Genomic DNA, 16,481 nt, shown 5'->3' on the forward strand with positions numbered 1-16,481 from the left:
TCTGTTTTCTAACCAGAATAATTATCTTTATTTTATTTGAATAAACAAGAGCCAGGCACAGAGTTTCAGAGTATGTAGAATAGCTTCAATCAACATTAGAAGAATATTATTAAAAACAGCTCCTCATATCCCTTTACAGTAAGTAACATAAAAGAGACCAAGGAGACACAGTCTATTAAATTTCTCTAACAATAAGATCTCATTTCCAAAAATAGAATAGGCATCAGTCTTCTTTTATGTACAGTCCATATAACCCTAGTATCAAGGATTAATCACTCTATGTAAGAGCTGCTGTGATCATACACTACTTTTGCCCAGCATCCATATTCCCATGTCCCCTTTTCATTTGAGCTTTTGAAGATAATGATTGTTCAAGCTATATTCATGAACATGCTCCATCAAGGCTGGATGACTGTTTATTTGAATAAAGGTTGCAGGTTTTCTGTCAGCTACCTCACATCTTGTATATTCATTGTATAAAGGTGGTGCATAAGTATCAGAACAGCAGTGCATTTTAGATTTTGGAGAAAAAGAAACACTTTGTCTCTACAACAAAAGAAAAATTTAGCTCAACTCACCAGAAAGACCATTGCTTCTAATATTTTCCTTTCCTTTATTACACATGATACATGATTCCTCTTCTATAACCAGGAACTCACAACAGGACATAAAAGATTTTACACTCCTCACTTATTCTGCATTTTGTGAAGTCATTTAAAAACTCTTTTTATACGCATTGACATTTTTCAAAAAGAAAGAAACCAAATTAATTGCAAATAATGATGTAATTTTTTAGAAGTATTTATTCTACTTTTGCTCAAACTTCAAATTACACTATTCCCCGTTCTCAGGTCAAAATCATCCCTGTACACACACATATTCATTGCTAGTTGCTTTGTTCTGTTTTATTTCAGCAGTACTTTCCTATGTTAAACAAAATGGACAACAAGAAAGCATTGATATAAATGTACAAAGAAGATACTTCCTATGGGGTATTGAAGAGTTGGGAAGTTCATAGTCTTCATACAAATATATAAAATACTTGAAATTATCTCCATTCATTGGAATCCATTCAGTTTCACTTGTCAGACCTGTGCAACAAATACAAGACCAGAAATTAATCATTATCAGTGCACTCGTGGGTATTTTCATATCATGCAGAAAAGCTGTGAGGGGGAGGACACTCCCCACACCTGCAATTTTTCCTTTGCTGACAGCACTTGTTTACAGCCAAAGTCAGGGAATACAAATCTTTGTGATCCACTAGCTTTTCCCACCTACTCTCCAAATCTCTGTCTGATGAAACTTCATGATTCTGTCAAGACCTCAGGCCTTTAAAGCCTTGAGTTTTGCCCTTGCTACAGGGTGCTGGGGCTCTGCCCCACCCCATCTGCCCATCCAGCAGAGTGTGGGAGCTGCGCAGGGCACTGGGCAGGGTCCAGCCCTACACAGACCCTGAGTGGGACTCAACCCCAGGAAAGCCCTGCCACCGCTCCAGCAGGCACAGGGGGCAAATCCTGCCATGTGCCCAGCAGTGTGGCCATGTGGCAGGGTTTAGAGATGCATCAATTTATAAAAACCAAAACGGTGTTTAATTTTACCAGTAAATACTACTTACTGATATATACATATATTTCTGTGCATTTTAAATTTTTTTTTCAACTACTTTGACTATCCTTCTCTCTTGCCTTTTCTGTTCTGCCCATTACAGTCTTTACTGGTAAGACTCCATCCAAACTGAAAAGTCTTGGGGAATTTTCAGCCTCTCTTCTTTTGGTAGAATATATCTTCCTGTAACTACTTTTGTCACAGCTCCACTTCTCTTTTATTTCTGCTTTAATTCTCTTGATTGACCAGCACTGAGGACAGTATTCTAGACATAGTAGCAAAGCATTTTCTGTGTTCTTTTCATAAATCCCACTGATTTATTTATTTATCTAAAGCAAGGCGGGGGGGGGCACTTAGCTTCTGTCTGGGGAGTGATGAGCAATTTCTTTTGACCTGTCTACAGGGACTCTTTCCTGCATAGTCACAGCTAATTTGAAGCCCAGAAAATGGCCTATTTCTGTTCTCTTTGAAGTTAAGGAATACCATGGTTGCTATTGATGTCAGTGGTTCCAGACAGCTCAATATTGAAAACCAGAAAACAGGTTTTGCAATTAATTTTCAAAAGATCAAGACACTAACTGTCCCAGCATATATGTTTAATCAGCTAAGATATAAGTATTTGAGGTGGAGAAATATGTCTACTTTTGGTAAATTTTGTTGAACTCATGAACCTTTTATAAATGCTTAGAAAATAGAGAAAAGTCACAGGACAGAACAAAAAATGACAACTTTCTATATCTCATGATGTGTTACAAAAAGTGAGTTTCGCTGTGCTCCTGAACACATGCAGGCTGTGCACATTTGGACAAACACTGGAGGGACATTCAAAAGGCTGAGATTGCTTAGCTTTCAGAAAAAACTCTTCCCTGGGGAAGAGAGGTGCTATTAAGAGAAACCCTGCATTGCTTACACCGACTGCTTGAAAGTGACGGCAACTTTTAAATAAAGAAGCCAAATGTTAATTAACTTGTCTTGAAAAAAAGTGAGAGGGTGTCACTGCCTACAGTGAAGCGGCCATAACACCGTATGTGGTGCTACCAACACTCTCTGTGGCCTTTAGCAATCAAACGACGTGGCCATCTCATAGCTGGGCTCAGTAAGGCAATGCACTGTTCTGTTTCAGCTGAAATTTCCTTCCAATCAGGTAATTTTAGGTATTTCTCTTTCTGATCTAAAAACCAAAATCCAACTTTAAGGTTGTGCTTGATGGCTCCCTGGGATATGCAGGCATGTGTAATCCTGTCCTATATAATTACCTCCTGCCTACACACGCTCTCCATGTGCTTCAGCACTCGGGATTATTCTGTCTTCTCTTTCAAACTCTTCTGTGTCTGTTCCTGAGTATCACAGGGTGGCTGTTGTCAAGTGGTGTGTGAATAAAACATTGCTGGCTGTGACTGAACTCAAGGGCTCAAACCTGGGATTGGGAGAAAGAGTGTGCAGGGCACAGCAGGCAAATCTGAGCACAGTGTGGTCCCCGGTGTCACAAGTGTTTTCTGATCCTTCTGCTGAAAGGCACCAGTGACAGGTTCTGCCTCCAAACACATTGTGGGCAGGTTTGTGGCACGATGGACATCTGAAATTTACCATTCTGGGTTTTAGGATTACATGATTTTTTTTTTGGTACCTTTCTAGCAGATTCAGCTTCTTAGATTGTAAGGCTGTATTTTCTGCATTTTCTGTCTCCCTGGAGGAGACATCTGCCCTGCATGGGAGCTCCATGCTTATCTTCTTTAAGTAGTTTAGCCTCTCCTCACTTCCTGAGTTCCTCATGACAGCCATCCTGTGCTGGGCATATCAAGCCCCCAAGTATTGTGGTGATACAAAGAAGATGGGTACAAAGCCCTTGGGTACAAAAAGGATGGAGACAGACTTTCTTCACTGTGCCCAGGGACAGGATAGGAGACAGGCACAAATCGAAATACAGGGAATTTCATCTAAATAGGAAATAAAATTTCTTTTACCATCAGAAGGGAGAAACACTGGTCCAGGTTGCCCAGGAAGGTTGTGGAGACTCCATTCTTGGAGATATTCAAACCCTGAATGGACATGGCCCTGAGCAATGACCTGAGCAGGGCATTGGACTGGATGTTTTCCAGAGGTGGTCTCAAGGCTCAGGCATTCTTTAAATCCGGGAAGCGCCTTTGCTTGTCCCAAGGGAAGCTGTCCCCCGCTCATGAGGGCCAAGGTAGATTCATGGGCCATGTGCAAGGTCCCTCTTGCCCCTGCCTGGCTGTGGAGCCATCAGTGAGTTTACAAACTAATACAGCAAGGTATTATACACTGTGTTACTGTGTTGCTAAAAAGCCAAGTAATCTGGTTGATGGATTACTTTTACTCACACACTCCATTTTTCAAATACTTCTTTGTCCTTTCTTTGTTTCCTCATGGTTCCTAGACCTTTGTCATTCATCTCCCATTGAAATTAATATTAATATCACTTAATACCTTTATGACCTCAGGGCTGAAAAGTCCAAACTGGCATCATATTCTATCCAGCCAAGCAAGCACCCCTCTTCTTCCCCCCCTTCCATGACACAGGTCTCTCACCAGGCAGTGGACCCACCAAAAGACCTGCTGTGTCCAGTTCTTCCAGTCACAACTGAGACACAGCAGCTCTAACCAAAGGATCCAGCCTTCTAGGAGACAATGTGCCTACAAGAGTAGCTAATTAGCAGGAGGAGCAATAAAAAAACATTGCTCCCAGGAATTCTGCCACTTGCCATCCAAAAGAAGCAGAAATCAAATTGCCATGATGATAAATCTTTCCTCAGGGCTCAGGTGCTGAGGAAAATCAAGCCCACTGTTCTCAAGTTTTGTCTAGAGCATGCTGCTTGCAAGTGGTGCTATTTTAACACCTGGTAGCAATATTATCTTTCTTTCAGGTATACTCTCTGCACTCTGGTTGCTTATAATTACTACCTGAGTTCCCTTTGCAGTCAGTGGACCCTCTATTATCTCCCTGTGATGCTCTAATCCACTCAGACCTCCCACTGGCCAGCTCCAATTCTCCCTGTTCCAGCTCCCAAAGGCACGTTATTTTTAGAGCACAAACTCCTCCGGAGATCAATGGGAGCCTGTAAACTCAAAAATAGGTTGCTTATGGTACATTAATAATCCTCACAGTTATGTTCTCTGGTGAGTCTTTCAGCTGCTGCAGGTTATCACCAGACTCCCTCGCTGCTCCAATCAACCTTACACGGATCAACCCTTGGCCATTTAAACAAGGGATATACTTGAGAGGAAATGCTTAAATGTTGTCCTGATTAAGGGTGGGCATAAGCACATGCTTATGAGCACTTTGAAACATGGAATCAGAGGGTTTTTCAGCCCTCAAGACCTTCTCCACTCCCTGACTGAGAATCTGCAGGGCTATGACTACAGTCGGTTGGATGCCAGTGTCAGCTTCTGCAACAAAACAGACTGGATCCCTGAGGTTTCTAACCAGAGAACAAAGCAATAGCTATTTTTATATAAGAAATTATTTAATGTATGTGCTGTTCAACACAGATGCAACTTCAAAAATAAATGCAAATAAAGGAATGAATTGCAAAATCTCTTTTTTTTTTTTCTTTTTCAAAATTACAGTTTTTAATACTACATCTCCCTTTTAATTTCTGAAAACACCCAACTGGTTAACAGCAAGCAGATAAAAGATTTATTCTTAAAAAAGCACTAGTAATTCCAATTGCCAGTGTTTTCTGTTCTTGTAGAGTATGATAGCTGGAAGAAGAAGAAATATTAAATCCATCCAGATTTTTGCTGTATCTCCATATATGCAATAAAATGACCCCATTTGGTGCTAATATTATAAAACTAAAGACCATGCATGAATCACCTAGGCACTAAATAAATTTATTTTCATTATTTCAATGGTTTCTAGCCCTATATATTTAACCCCAAAATTCTGCTAAGGCATCATCTTCTATAAGAAGTAACTTTACACAGGAGAAAACAGACATTAGCACTTCAAGGAAGATCAGTGATTATAGCAAGTGCACCAAGGTTCAGTAAATGCCTCCCACTCAACAAGCTTCCAAAGTGAACGACCACATGATGTTTACTCCTCACCAGAACCCATTTATAGATCTCTTACTCACCACTATCTCAGTCATAAATGCAACCCTCAAAAAGAGGCAGCAAGGAGCACTCTATCTGGGAGCAGACAGAGAACTTGCAGTTGGAGAACCAGCCCTTGTCTTCACAATACTGTTTAGCCAGGCTGTGGATCATGATTTAAGTCAACTACACTCTAAAGATTCCAAACTACTGAAAGTGTTCATTGCATACCATGTGAATTGCACATGGACAACAGGTATGGCTGCTTGAAGAAAATTCTGCACCATTTGGAAAAACTGATAAAAAGGGGTAAAAAATGCCCCTTCAAAAGTGCAAGTGGTAAATGAAGGTAATGACTTCTTACGGAATTAGGAGACCCAGGAAAGAGTTTTGTTCCCATGATGTCATTTAAAAGACATCTGGCCATTCCCAGCAAATAGCACACTGGGAATGAAAAGGGTATCAGTTACAGTAAGGTAAGAAGGGGACAGAGGTCATGAATGTCTGTCAGTCTGGAGCAGAATTAGTCTGGAATTACAAACACACTCCTCTACAGAAGGAAAAACCTGGGCAAGAGGTAAATCCAGGGACATGTCTTCTTTGATTGCTCTAGTGAATTGTCAATGTGAAATAAAGCCAGACTATCTCCTTAGACTCTCTAATTCTCCTGCACATCTGGTAAAAGCCTTGACCTTTTGGAGACAGTAACCTGGAGTGCCAGTGAATCTGCTTTAATTCCTCTCCTCTCACTTCCCTTTGATGGGCAGCACTTGCTACGACCAGCTTCTCACATGCAACTACTTTAATATTTATATCATATCGGGATCACTGTCCACACAGATGCCAGAGGAAGCAGTAGGAAGTCAAATGTGCCCCAGGTTAACATATTAATGCTATGATGGGATGCCAGAGAGATGTTTTAAGTTGCAAAGGGGAGGGAGTTCATCCCTTGACTCCTTTCCAATGATATCTGGTTGACTAGATGAAAGATCCTACTTTAAATTAAACTATTCTTTCCTGCATGGTTTTTTACAAATTATTTCCACACATTTGTTATATTTCTGTCAGGATAATGAGAAAACTCTCATAGAGCTGAGTGTATATCATATGTCTGTTAAGATAAGTTTTCTCTCATTTATATTTTCTGGGCATTGTCCCTGTGAAATACTGGAAAGATTAACATTTATGCCTTTTTTTTTTAATTATTTTTTTAACTCTGGGTGGTTTTTTTTTTTTTTTTGCACTTTTCCTACAGTCAATATAAATGTGTAAGAAAGCAGCTGAAAATGGAAATGTAGATTGCACATGCACATACACATACATGCAGGGTTTCAAAACCAAAAGAAAAAGGTCAGAATTTTTATTCCTTCAATTTGTCTGATAAAGAATGCTAGGCAAAAAATATTTTCCAACAAAATGCAAAAAGAATCTTTTTAATTTCAAGCTTTGCCATCTTCACTATGAAGAAATTATTGAAAGCCAAATGCTCCTATTGACATGTATATGTTCTTTCTCTAATTTATATCTTAGTTCAGACAGTGTGACATGGAGAGTGAAGGGCAGCTTTGACCCTTTCACTATTTGCAGCTCAGTAGTGCACACACAAAGGAGCTGCAGCCGACTGCTGTGTAACAGCAGGTCTAGGCAGACACAATAGACCCTTTTATATAAGACAAGAAAAATCAGGTGGAAACATTCCTTGTGTTTCAAAATTTATCAAAATTTCTTGTTACCTACACTGACACAAAGCTTTCACCAAAGGAACTTGCAAAAGAGACCCAATTCCACTCAGTGGTTCTGAAATGACAGTTGTCAAATAGAAGTCTTTCAGATCAACATGAATTCTAAATTTTTGTTCTCTGGAAGACCTAATGTCCATAAAGTCATGACACTTTTCATGTGTTATATTGCCTTTTTTTGATAGGGGAACCCAGATGCTGATGATCCACATGTATGTGGTTCCTGACAGTCCAAGATGTTGCGATAAGTAGCAGTTTCAAAAGTGAAAAAAAACCCTCAGATATCAGTATTTCCAGTGAAAAATTAACAAATATCCCTACATCTTGACTAGTACTAATTCAAGAGGTTTGGGATTTGTAGTGTATTACAAACACTACAACCTCTAGAGCATGGAAATGTGTTCTGAACTTTTAGATCTCTTTAGCCTTATCGGTTATAAATTTACTCGTGTTTGGGCATCTCTTGGCTGAGATCAGAAAGCTGCCTAAAATATTATGCTGGGCTGCCAGTTATCACTTACATGAAGTAGAACCTTAATGAGCATGGATTTTCTTAGCTTATGGATTCACTACAAACGCTGATATAAATACATTGTCTATAAAGATAAAAAAACAACAGTTTCCTAAGGCCGGAGAAGCATATCTTGAAGTTTATCATATCTGAGTAGTTCATAATTTTAAAGGACTGATTATGCAGAGCACTTTGAAATGTTATTACAAAGAAAACCCTATATAAATTCTGGTATACCTTCTGTTATTGGTATTACTACTTCTGCAATGACTTTTTCTGGAGTTACCCTTAATATTTTCTCTCCATAGTGTACAGGTTTTAAAGCACAGTGGCTGTAAGAGATGCTTACCTCACATTAAATTCAAGTTTTCATTTCAGTTTTTTGGTTTTCATTAACATTTTCACTACAAATTCTCATAACTTAAAGTGTCACCCCTATAAAAAGATTTTGCAGACCCATCTTCAGTTGCTTTGGGATTGCATGAGGTTATTTGTGATTCATAATGGCTAGCAAAGATTAAGCAGCATATACCATATGCTGTGATTAAAGTTGTTGATAAGGAGCTGCAGAGACTCTTTCTACCTCTGTTAATGAGAACTATGCTGCAGCACTTTCTGCCTTTTAAATTAGTGTCTTCTGAAGAGAAAAAAAAAGCTTTCCCTCTCTAGCACTTTAGTAAGGTGTGCCAAGTCCATGCAGGTGTGTGCCTATAATTGTTATTCTTTGCAATTATTTATTAGTATAGGGAAAACAATGTTCTCTGAGTTTATGTTAAGTGGTTCTTATTCACCTATACATTTTCTTCTTTCAAAAGGGTTTGATTTCCAGTGTAGGCCTCATTCAAGAGCTTCATCCCCATTGGAAGGTATCATCCAGACCATATTAGCAGGTACACCCAAATAGTGTGTTCATGAATCCAAGTGACTTGAACAGCTTAAGCAGCAAAAAATTTATGTCGCTGACATTAGAGGGGGATTTCTTGGTCAGTTTAGTTGTACTTCATTTTCATTCCCCGTAACAGCAGACAGTGAAACTTCAGGAATTATCATTGTAGCAAATTCATCAGTAAGGAAGCCAAAGCCTAATGTCTGACCTTGCAAAGTGTTTATTACCTCCTTTGAGGTGCAACAAATCCTATTGATTTCTCCAACGATAACCAAAACCACTCAGCTGCTTGCAGGCACAGGGTGGAAAATAGCCAGTAGCAATGCACCTGGGTGGTGGTGTAGCATGAAAAAGAAAAGAAATTGCTGGGAACCCTTATGGATTGGTAATTGTGATGTCTACAAGATAAAGCTCTATACAGAAGGGACCAGAAAAAGCACTTATTACAAGTAAAATAATGATTGGTAAAATATTCAGTACAGGAAAAAAAATACCAAACCAAACAATAAAAATATTAAAAGAGGAAGTCAAAAAAAGCTGTGACATTTAAAACAATGGGACATTTCTTGTACTGAGAGTGGTGATGCAATATGAAATGCACCCTCTGAGATTTAATTGCATGACTGGGGTTTCTCAGCCAGGGTATGTCTCTGAAAACAAAGTTCCCAGCTAGGAGAAAATGTATATGGTGGTGAGTGCTCTTGCTGCAGAGGCTCCCTGCAGTCAGGACTTGGCAGCCAACACAGAGGTGGCTTGAGGAAAATGCCTCAGAGGTGTCTGCAGCTAAAGTACAAAGGCAAGAACATGATTATTGGTATTGAGCTCTCTAACCTGGATTAAATATTATTATACAGCTAAGCTACAGAATTCCTGGATTACTTCAAAAGTGACTTGTGACTGTGGGGGCCAGAGCCTTCAGGCTGGATCGGGAAGGAACCCACCAGAAGCATTACAGCTCCAAAAAGCCAAACCCTCTCATGTCCCATGAAGGGCAGCACAATCAGGAGGACCAAAGCCATTTTGCACCTCTCAAACCTTTGCTGCCTGCTCTCGGGGCAGCCCCACTCACTCCAGTGGAAGCCTCAGCCCACCAGCCCTGCATGTGCCTTGGCCAGGCACTCAGCACACAGAGACCCAACAGCAGGAGCTGTGCCTGGCAGCGAAGGAGGAGTTTGGTGAGGCATCTCCCAGCCTTGTAAATCCTCACTCAGTAGCTTGGACTGTAAAATTTCATAATGATCTTAATGGCTCATGTCTGCACCAGACCCATAGCATCAAGGATTTGAAGCTGCAGAACAACAGCTGTTGGAAGTACTTAGAAATGTTATTTGGGGTGGACAGGGAGCTGGAAATCTAACAAATCAAAGCTTCTTGACAAAAGCGCCTAATTTAGTTTAAAAATCTGGATTCATTCTCAGGAAATTGAAAATCCACAGATATTCTGTGCTTTTCTGGGAAAACTCAGGCCACCTAGGTTTGCTTTTCTAGAAAAATATTCAATTTGGGGAGGCTGAAATTTGGAGAAAGATGATGTTATTTTTACTGACATTTTTATGGTAGGGTAAAGACTCTTCCAGGTGAATCCTTTTGTCAGTCCTATTGTAGTCCCTCAAACAGTGCAATAAAAGCCATTGTAGGGGTGGGCTATCACCCTCAAGATTGTGCTGCCTCGTGCCATATGAACTCTAAAATGCACAGCTGTGCTACATAATCAAATTATGAACAATGATTTTCAAGTTGTTTTGCACAAAAGAGATTCTGGAGGAAGGCACTGGCTTTGGACTTCTTTTACGCTGGCACTTCATTTGTGATGGCTCTCCAATCAAATATTAAAGATTTACCCTAAATTATGTACGAGACATTCTCACAAATCCGAATGCAACATATCACACAGCAAAATGCTGCTGCTGGAAAGGCTCTATGATTTCACACCTGAATGCTCATGTCTTTTGTTACTGTCATGCTGGCTGCCACTTAAAACTCCTGATAAGCTGGCATTTTCTCCAGAGACACATGCCCCATGCTAAGCAACACTGCTTGGTGTCTGCATGGTTTTCACATACAGAGAAGGGTTTAAAAACTATTTGTTTTATTTGTGTTATTGTATTTTTTTAATTAAAAGTGGTAAGCAAAAGATTAAGAAATTTTATTTTGTGTAGATGGTAGAGCTGCAGGGACGAAGACCCTGAAAGTGAAATATTTGGCACGCTGCTGATTCCTATGGAGTCCCTCACTAATGGCATTTCTAAAGTGCCATTGATCTTTGTTGACAGCTGACTTTTGTGGAGTCAATGGCTTTTTCCTTTTCAAAAAAATTGAGGAACTTAATGATAAAAAGCACATATTAAAATAATATTGAGTTGATAAATGACTCACATAAGCATCAGTTAATCAGTCAAGACTGAACATGCCTAATAGTGGTTATTCATATTCAAATATTAAGGTATCAATACCAAGTTTTCTTTCCCCTATACTTAAAGTGAGGTAGGCTACTTCAGAAACTTACTGGCATGTAGAAAAGGTGATTCAGCATTGCTGTGCATTGTTTTGTAACTACCCAAATTTGTAGATATGAGATGGTATGAGGGAAATTGTTATGAATCATAAAATTCAGGCAACACAATATAAGGCAGACTGTACAGTATGTTAATTCATGTGCAATGACTAACATATAAACACTCACCCTTAGCTTCCATACTGCCTGATTTTTCACTTTCTATCAGACTTTAATATTGTCTGAAGATTTTTATTTCATTACCCGTAAGAATTCACATATTGTCCAGGATCCTAGCTCTGCCATTCATTTTTTATTGCAAATACTTTCCATTTTCGTGCAACTTTAATGGTTGAGGAGAAAGGTCTAAGCACTGGGTGTTGAGTGGTTAGACTTTCAAAAGCCATGTGTTCAAACTTTGGCAAGGCAGACAGTTGCCTTATGTTTGTCCCTGAAAAAAAAGCACAGTTAATGTTGATTTTAGAAATGACTACTTAAAAAAAAAAAAAATGTTTTATGAAACAAAGTCTGATCATGTGTATCCTGAAGGTGATTGATTTTTGGGGTTGTTTGTATATGCTTACTTTGGGATTAAAATTATATATATATTTATATCATGGCTTTTTATGAATTTCAAGTTCCAGGACAATGAAATTGGAAGCAAACAGCATCTTGGTGTACTGCAAACACGCCCTTTCTTCCTTCCATGAAGCAAAAGGGTGAAATGACAAGAGAATTATCAGGTTGGGTAATTTCTGGAAAAAAAGTTGAGTTTGCTTGATTTGTTGCTTGAGAGTTGGCATGGGCTGAGGCTGCTGAAATTTATTTAAAACGCAATGAGATTTTGTACCTTAGAGTATGCCAAGAGTCAAAATGGTCCAACATTTTTCTCATGGAACATTTCTCCACTGGGAAAGTTTTGTGCTTTGAAAATGTAACTTTTTATGGAAACATTTTGCTTTCAGCTATTCTCCTGATGCATCATGAGCATTGAGCATGACTGATCTGGCCAGTTTTTTATCCCAGCAGCTGCCCAGGAGGCTGGTGCTGCTCTTCGACTTTGGGGGCTTCATAGGGTCAACACCTTCAGATCTGACAGACTCAATAACCCTAATCCCTGCTCAACACTCCTAACACTCAGAAGTTGCTGAAGAGAGCTTCTCTAATCAGTGGAGAAATATCATAATTTTTAAAACTGTGTATTATGGCTTAACCCCAGCTATTCCTGCTCCTTTGTGGTTCAGCTGAGGGCAGGGCCCAAATCTGCAGTACAACATAACATTGGCATTCACAAACTGGTTCCACAGCCTCTGCCTCATCTCAGCCTCCTGCTGCATTGATCTGCACCTTCATTCAGGTGTGTGATGCCAAACACTTCAATGCTGCCCTTCAAGGTGCATTTTGACAACTACAAGCTCTAAAAATGATACTGTATACCCAGTTTCCCCCAGACTCAAAGACTGGCCCATAAGAAGTGAAAAGTTATTTTTATGAATGGGCCAAGCCCCATGCAGATGCTAAGCAGTACTCACAGTATAACAATAATGATAACAATAATAATAAAACCCTCTTTGGCCCACAGTGATTTCTAGTACACAATAAGACACAATTCATGGCACAAAAATTTGAAACAAAGGGGGGGATAGGTAAATGACAACTCAGTTATACTGGGTCTAATAAGCTGCAGACTTACAATAGCAGCTGCTTGACTGCTGACACACAGCAATGACTATTATTTTATGCAGCAGGCCTCCTGAGCCCTCCCAGGGCAGTATTTCGAAAGCATTTAGCTGATTAAACATGCAAGTCCCTAGGAGTGAGGCACTTAGCGTTTCCTTGGGAAGCTGAGGAGATACCTAATTGCAGGTTTACAGAGCTCAAAGTATTTTAGAAGCTTGCCCTCTAGTTTCCCTTAGGAGTTACTGCCACAATACAGTATTTACCGATATGTTTTGACTGGGATTTATCTCAGTGTAACAATTATTTCCCCCTTTTTTCCAGCAAAAAAAAAAAAAAAAATTCCCAAACGCAGATCCTACCAACAATCAACAGTGTAAATAAACTAGATTCACCATTAACCCTCTGGGCAATGTTCTGTACTAAATCATTATATTAATAGAGTTGACAAAACCACAATTCATTTGAAAACTAGTGCTTGGGAAAAAACCAGTCTTTATTAATGGCAAACCCAGAAGCACAAGAAGACAAACGACTGTCAGAAAAGAGTCTTTTGCATTTTTAGTACTTCAGATTGCTGAAGCAGCTGAAGGACACACTGTTCCTTTGCATTACTATTGAGAAGAGGCTGGGGGAAGTAAAACAACCACATTTCTGTGGTAGCCAGGGAAACACAGAAGGGCAGCAGCACAACCTACCTGCTTCTGCTGTTGGAGCTAAAGGGAAAAATGCAGCAGTGTAACCTCTACAGGCCCTTTTTGAACAGAGAGCTGCTGCCCCTTGACCCACCACCCTGGGGAGGAGGGACTGTCCCCTGCTGCTGCCTGATGTGCTCCCCCTTTAAAACAAAACTGCAATTAAAGTTACAAAGAGAATTGTCCCACTTCACTTCAGAAGCTTCTTTGTGCTAAACACTGGTGAGGGCTTTATCAGGATCTGTGTTTGTTTGGAAGCCTTAGCAAAGGGACATAGCTCTGTTCTAATTTCTGCTCTTTCAGGACTATTCAGGGATATCATGGGTGCTTGGACAGTTTGAAGCTCTGTGAGAGCAACACACACTGTTGTGTGTTGCTCTGCTACTGAAAGACAAGATGTGCCCAGAGATCCCAGTCAGTTGAAGTGACATTTAGTGGTCCTTGCTGGGCTGTGAAGGCAGGGGAGGTTACTACTTCTCAGCCGTGAGGCTGGTGTGCAGCCAGGTGGCTCCTCAGTGCAGCCCCACTGCAGGAACAAGCATGGGCAGCATGGTGGTGTTGGGGCTGGGACCAGCCAAGTGCTGCCAAACCTGAAGCAATCCCTATCCCTAAGCTCTCTCAGACTGATTTCTTTGCTCTCAAGGCATTAGCAGAAAGCTCTGTGATCTTGAAGACAGTGAGAAGAGGCTCCTCTCCAAGAAAGAAAACAGAAATCTCATCTATCTCTATTTGGGCAGCACTATCCAATTTATTCATCATGAATTCTGCCTCTTCTGCCACCTTACCCAGTCTGTACTGCAAATAACCCACATTTGACTCTCTGTTCCAGTTACAGTTTCTAAAAATGCTGCTTTCTCCTGGTCATATGGCTTCTTCTCACAGAATTCATAATGTATGAGTGAGTGTTGTTCCATATAAATATAGTGTACATCTGATATGCCTACAGATAACATCACAGCACAACTGAACTGTGATTAATTGTGGTACTAATCATCCACCTCTTTTCTTTCAATATAACTCTGGCACGTGCAATAAAAAGAGAGAGCCTGAGACAATGGTCACACCCCTGCAAATACACTCACAGATGAGACAGAAGCTGGCTATGGTTTTATTTTCAATACATTTAAATTGAGACTTAGTGGTCTCTGTGCACTCTGCAAATACATTTCCTGAAATTCTTAGCACTTTGTATCAAGCAAAATATATTGAAAAAATATAGCAAATGGGAGGAAAAGGAAAGGGTGGTAAGAAAATGGTTGCCTACTCAAAACCCAACACAGTTTTTCCATAACCCACATTTTCCATAACCCACATTCTCTGGAGCCTCTTCTGCATATTTAAGTCTCATCCTAGGTTTTATGGCCCCTTTGCTATGGAAAAGTGAGAGTTCTTAATTAGCTTGGGAAATTTGACAGCCGTCTTGCACCTAACCCAGAGGATCTCCTCAGAGATGGAAAAGCATGAAGCCAAGACATCATATACAGGCTGCTAATTTGACATGTTACTGACTGCATTAGAAAACTGTGTATTCTGACATCTGGTCCCTGCAGGATATGCTTAATTCTTCACATTATCTCGTTTCTTCAAAGCTACTGCAGGTAGCAGGGCAGTTTGTCCATTGACAAATAGCTTAACATTTGATACATAAATCTACAATACACATGTAGTTCTTTCACATCAGTAGCCTATATATATGCATATATATATATATATGCACATATATGTTGTGTTTGTAGGATTTTGTAATTTATTCGAGTTTCAAACATAAGCCCATCTTTTGCCAAGGAATAGACAGGTTTCTTCAAAACATAAATGGAAGTGTTACAACATGTTGTCTGTACTGTTAATACTTGATTTGCAATCTGTGGCAGGTGAGCATTTAGAAATGAGTTATTAGGATTGACTGGAAGACATATGGGAGAACTAAACATTCTCACGGCACCATGCTTCAAAACACAAAATTATTTTTTGACTAAAAAAATTGAAAAGAAATATGTTTCCACAGAGAAATAGAAGGGAAAGGTGAGAGGAATCACCTGCTGTTAAAAAACAGGCACCAGAGACCAATTATATTTTGTTTTTGAATTTGCACAGCTGTGATCTACAGTTTCTGTGGAAAAGATTTATTTTGCTCAGCTGGGCAGAAAGGCTCCTCCCGGAACCCGTGTGCAGCAGCTCCTGCTGGAGCACTCACACAGCTGTACCAGCACAGGTGCTGGATCTGACTGCAGAGAGACACAGAGCCCCATTCACTCTTAGCAGTGAGCAATATGAAACTTGAAGATTCAAATTTGGAGTATGATTTTGAGATGTGCTTAAGTGATTTATGAGCACAGTTCCCACTGAGTGGCCTCGGGGCTGAGCTCCTTACCTCTGGAGGACAGCCCCAGCAATTTGGATGCCTAAGGTGCAAATGGGATGCAGGTACTTAAATCCAAAATTGTGGTCCTCAAAATCATGATCCAACTACACCATAACCTCAAATTGTGCTCATGCCCATCTAAATTACCTGAGTTTCAACTACCTGCTCATCTGAGTAACCAGGAGATGTGTAAACCTGAGCAGCACCCAGAAGCTTGGTGAGTTTCCACAGAGACTTTCCTCCTCAGCACCTACGTAATTGCACCAGACTTTGTACAAAAACACAGCAGCAGCCACCCTGGTTTCTTTCAAATTACAGCTTGAGGAGACTGTTGCTACACAAATTAGCCTTTAGACATGGTACACAGCAATCCACAGGCTAAGGCACATGGAAGCAAGTTTCCTTATTGCCAGTTGAGCTCCACATTGCTAAGCTGCCATCAGGCTCACT

General features: G+C 40.1%; 1 protein-coding gene across 1 annotated transcript in view; it reads right to left on the minus strand.

The window, feature by feature from the left end:
* The window catches only part of SMPX (small muscle protein X-linked), a 40,830-nt gene continuing 24,349 nt past the window's right edge, over positions 1-16,481 (minus strand). Inside the window, exon 5 of the mRNA XM_082278882.1 lies at positions 1-1,091. The gene's annotated coding sequence lies outside the window, so the exon portion shown is untranslated. The remainder of the gene's footprint in view (positions 1,092-16,481) is intronic.

This window comes from Coloeus monedula, assembly GCF_965178545.1.
Source record: "Coloeus monedula genome assembly, chromosome: 3".
Classification (NCBI taxonomy): domain Eukaryota; kingdom Metazoa; phylum Chordata; class Aves; order Passeriformes; family Corvidae; genus Coloeus; species Coloeus monedula.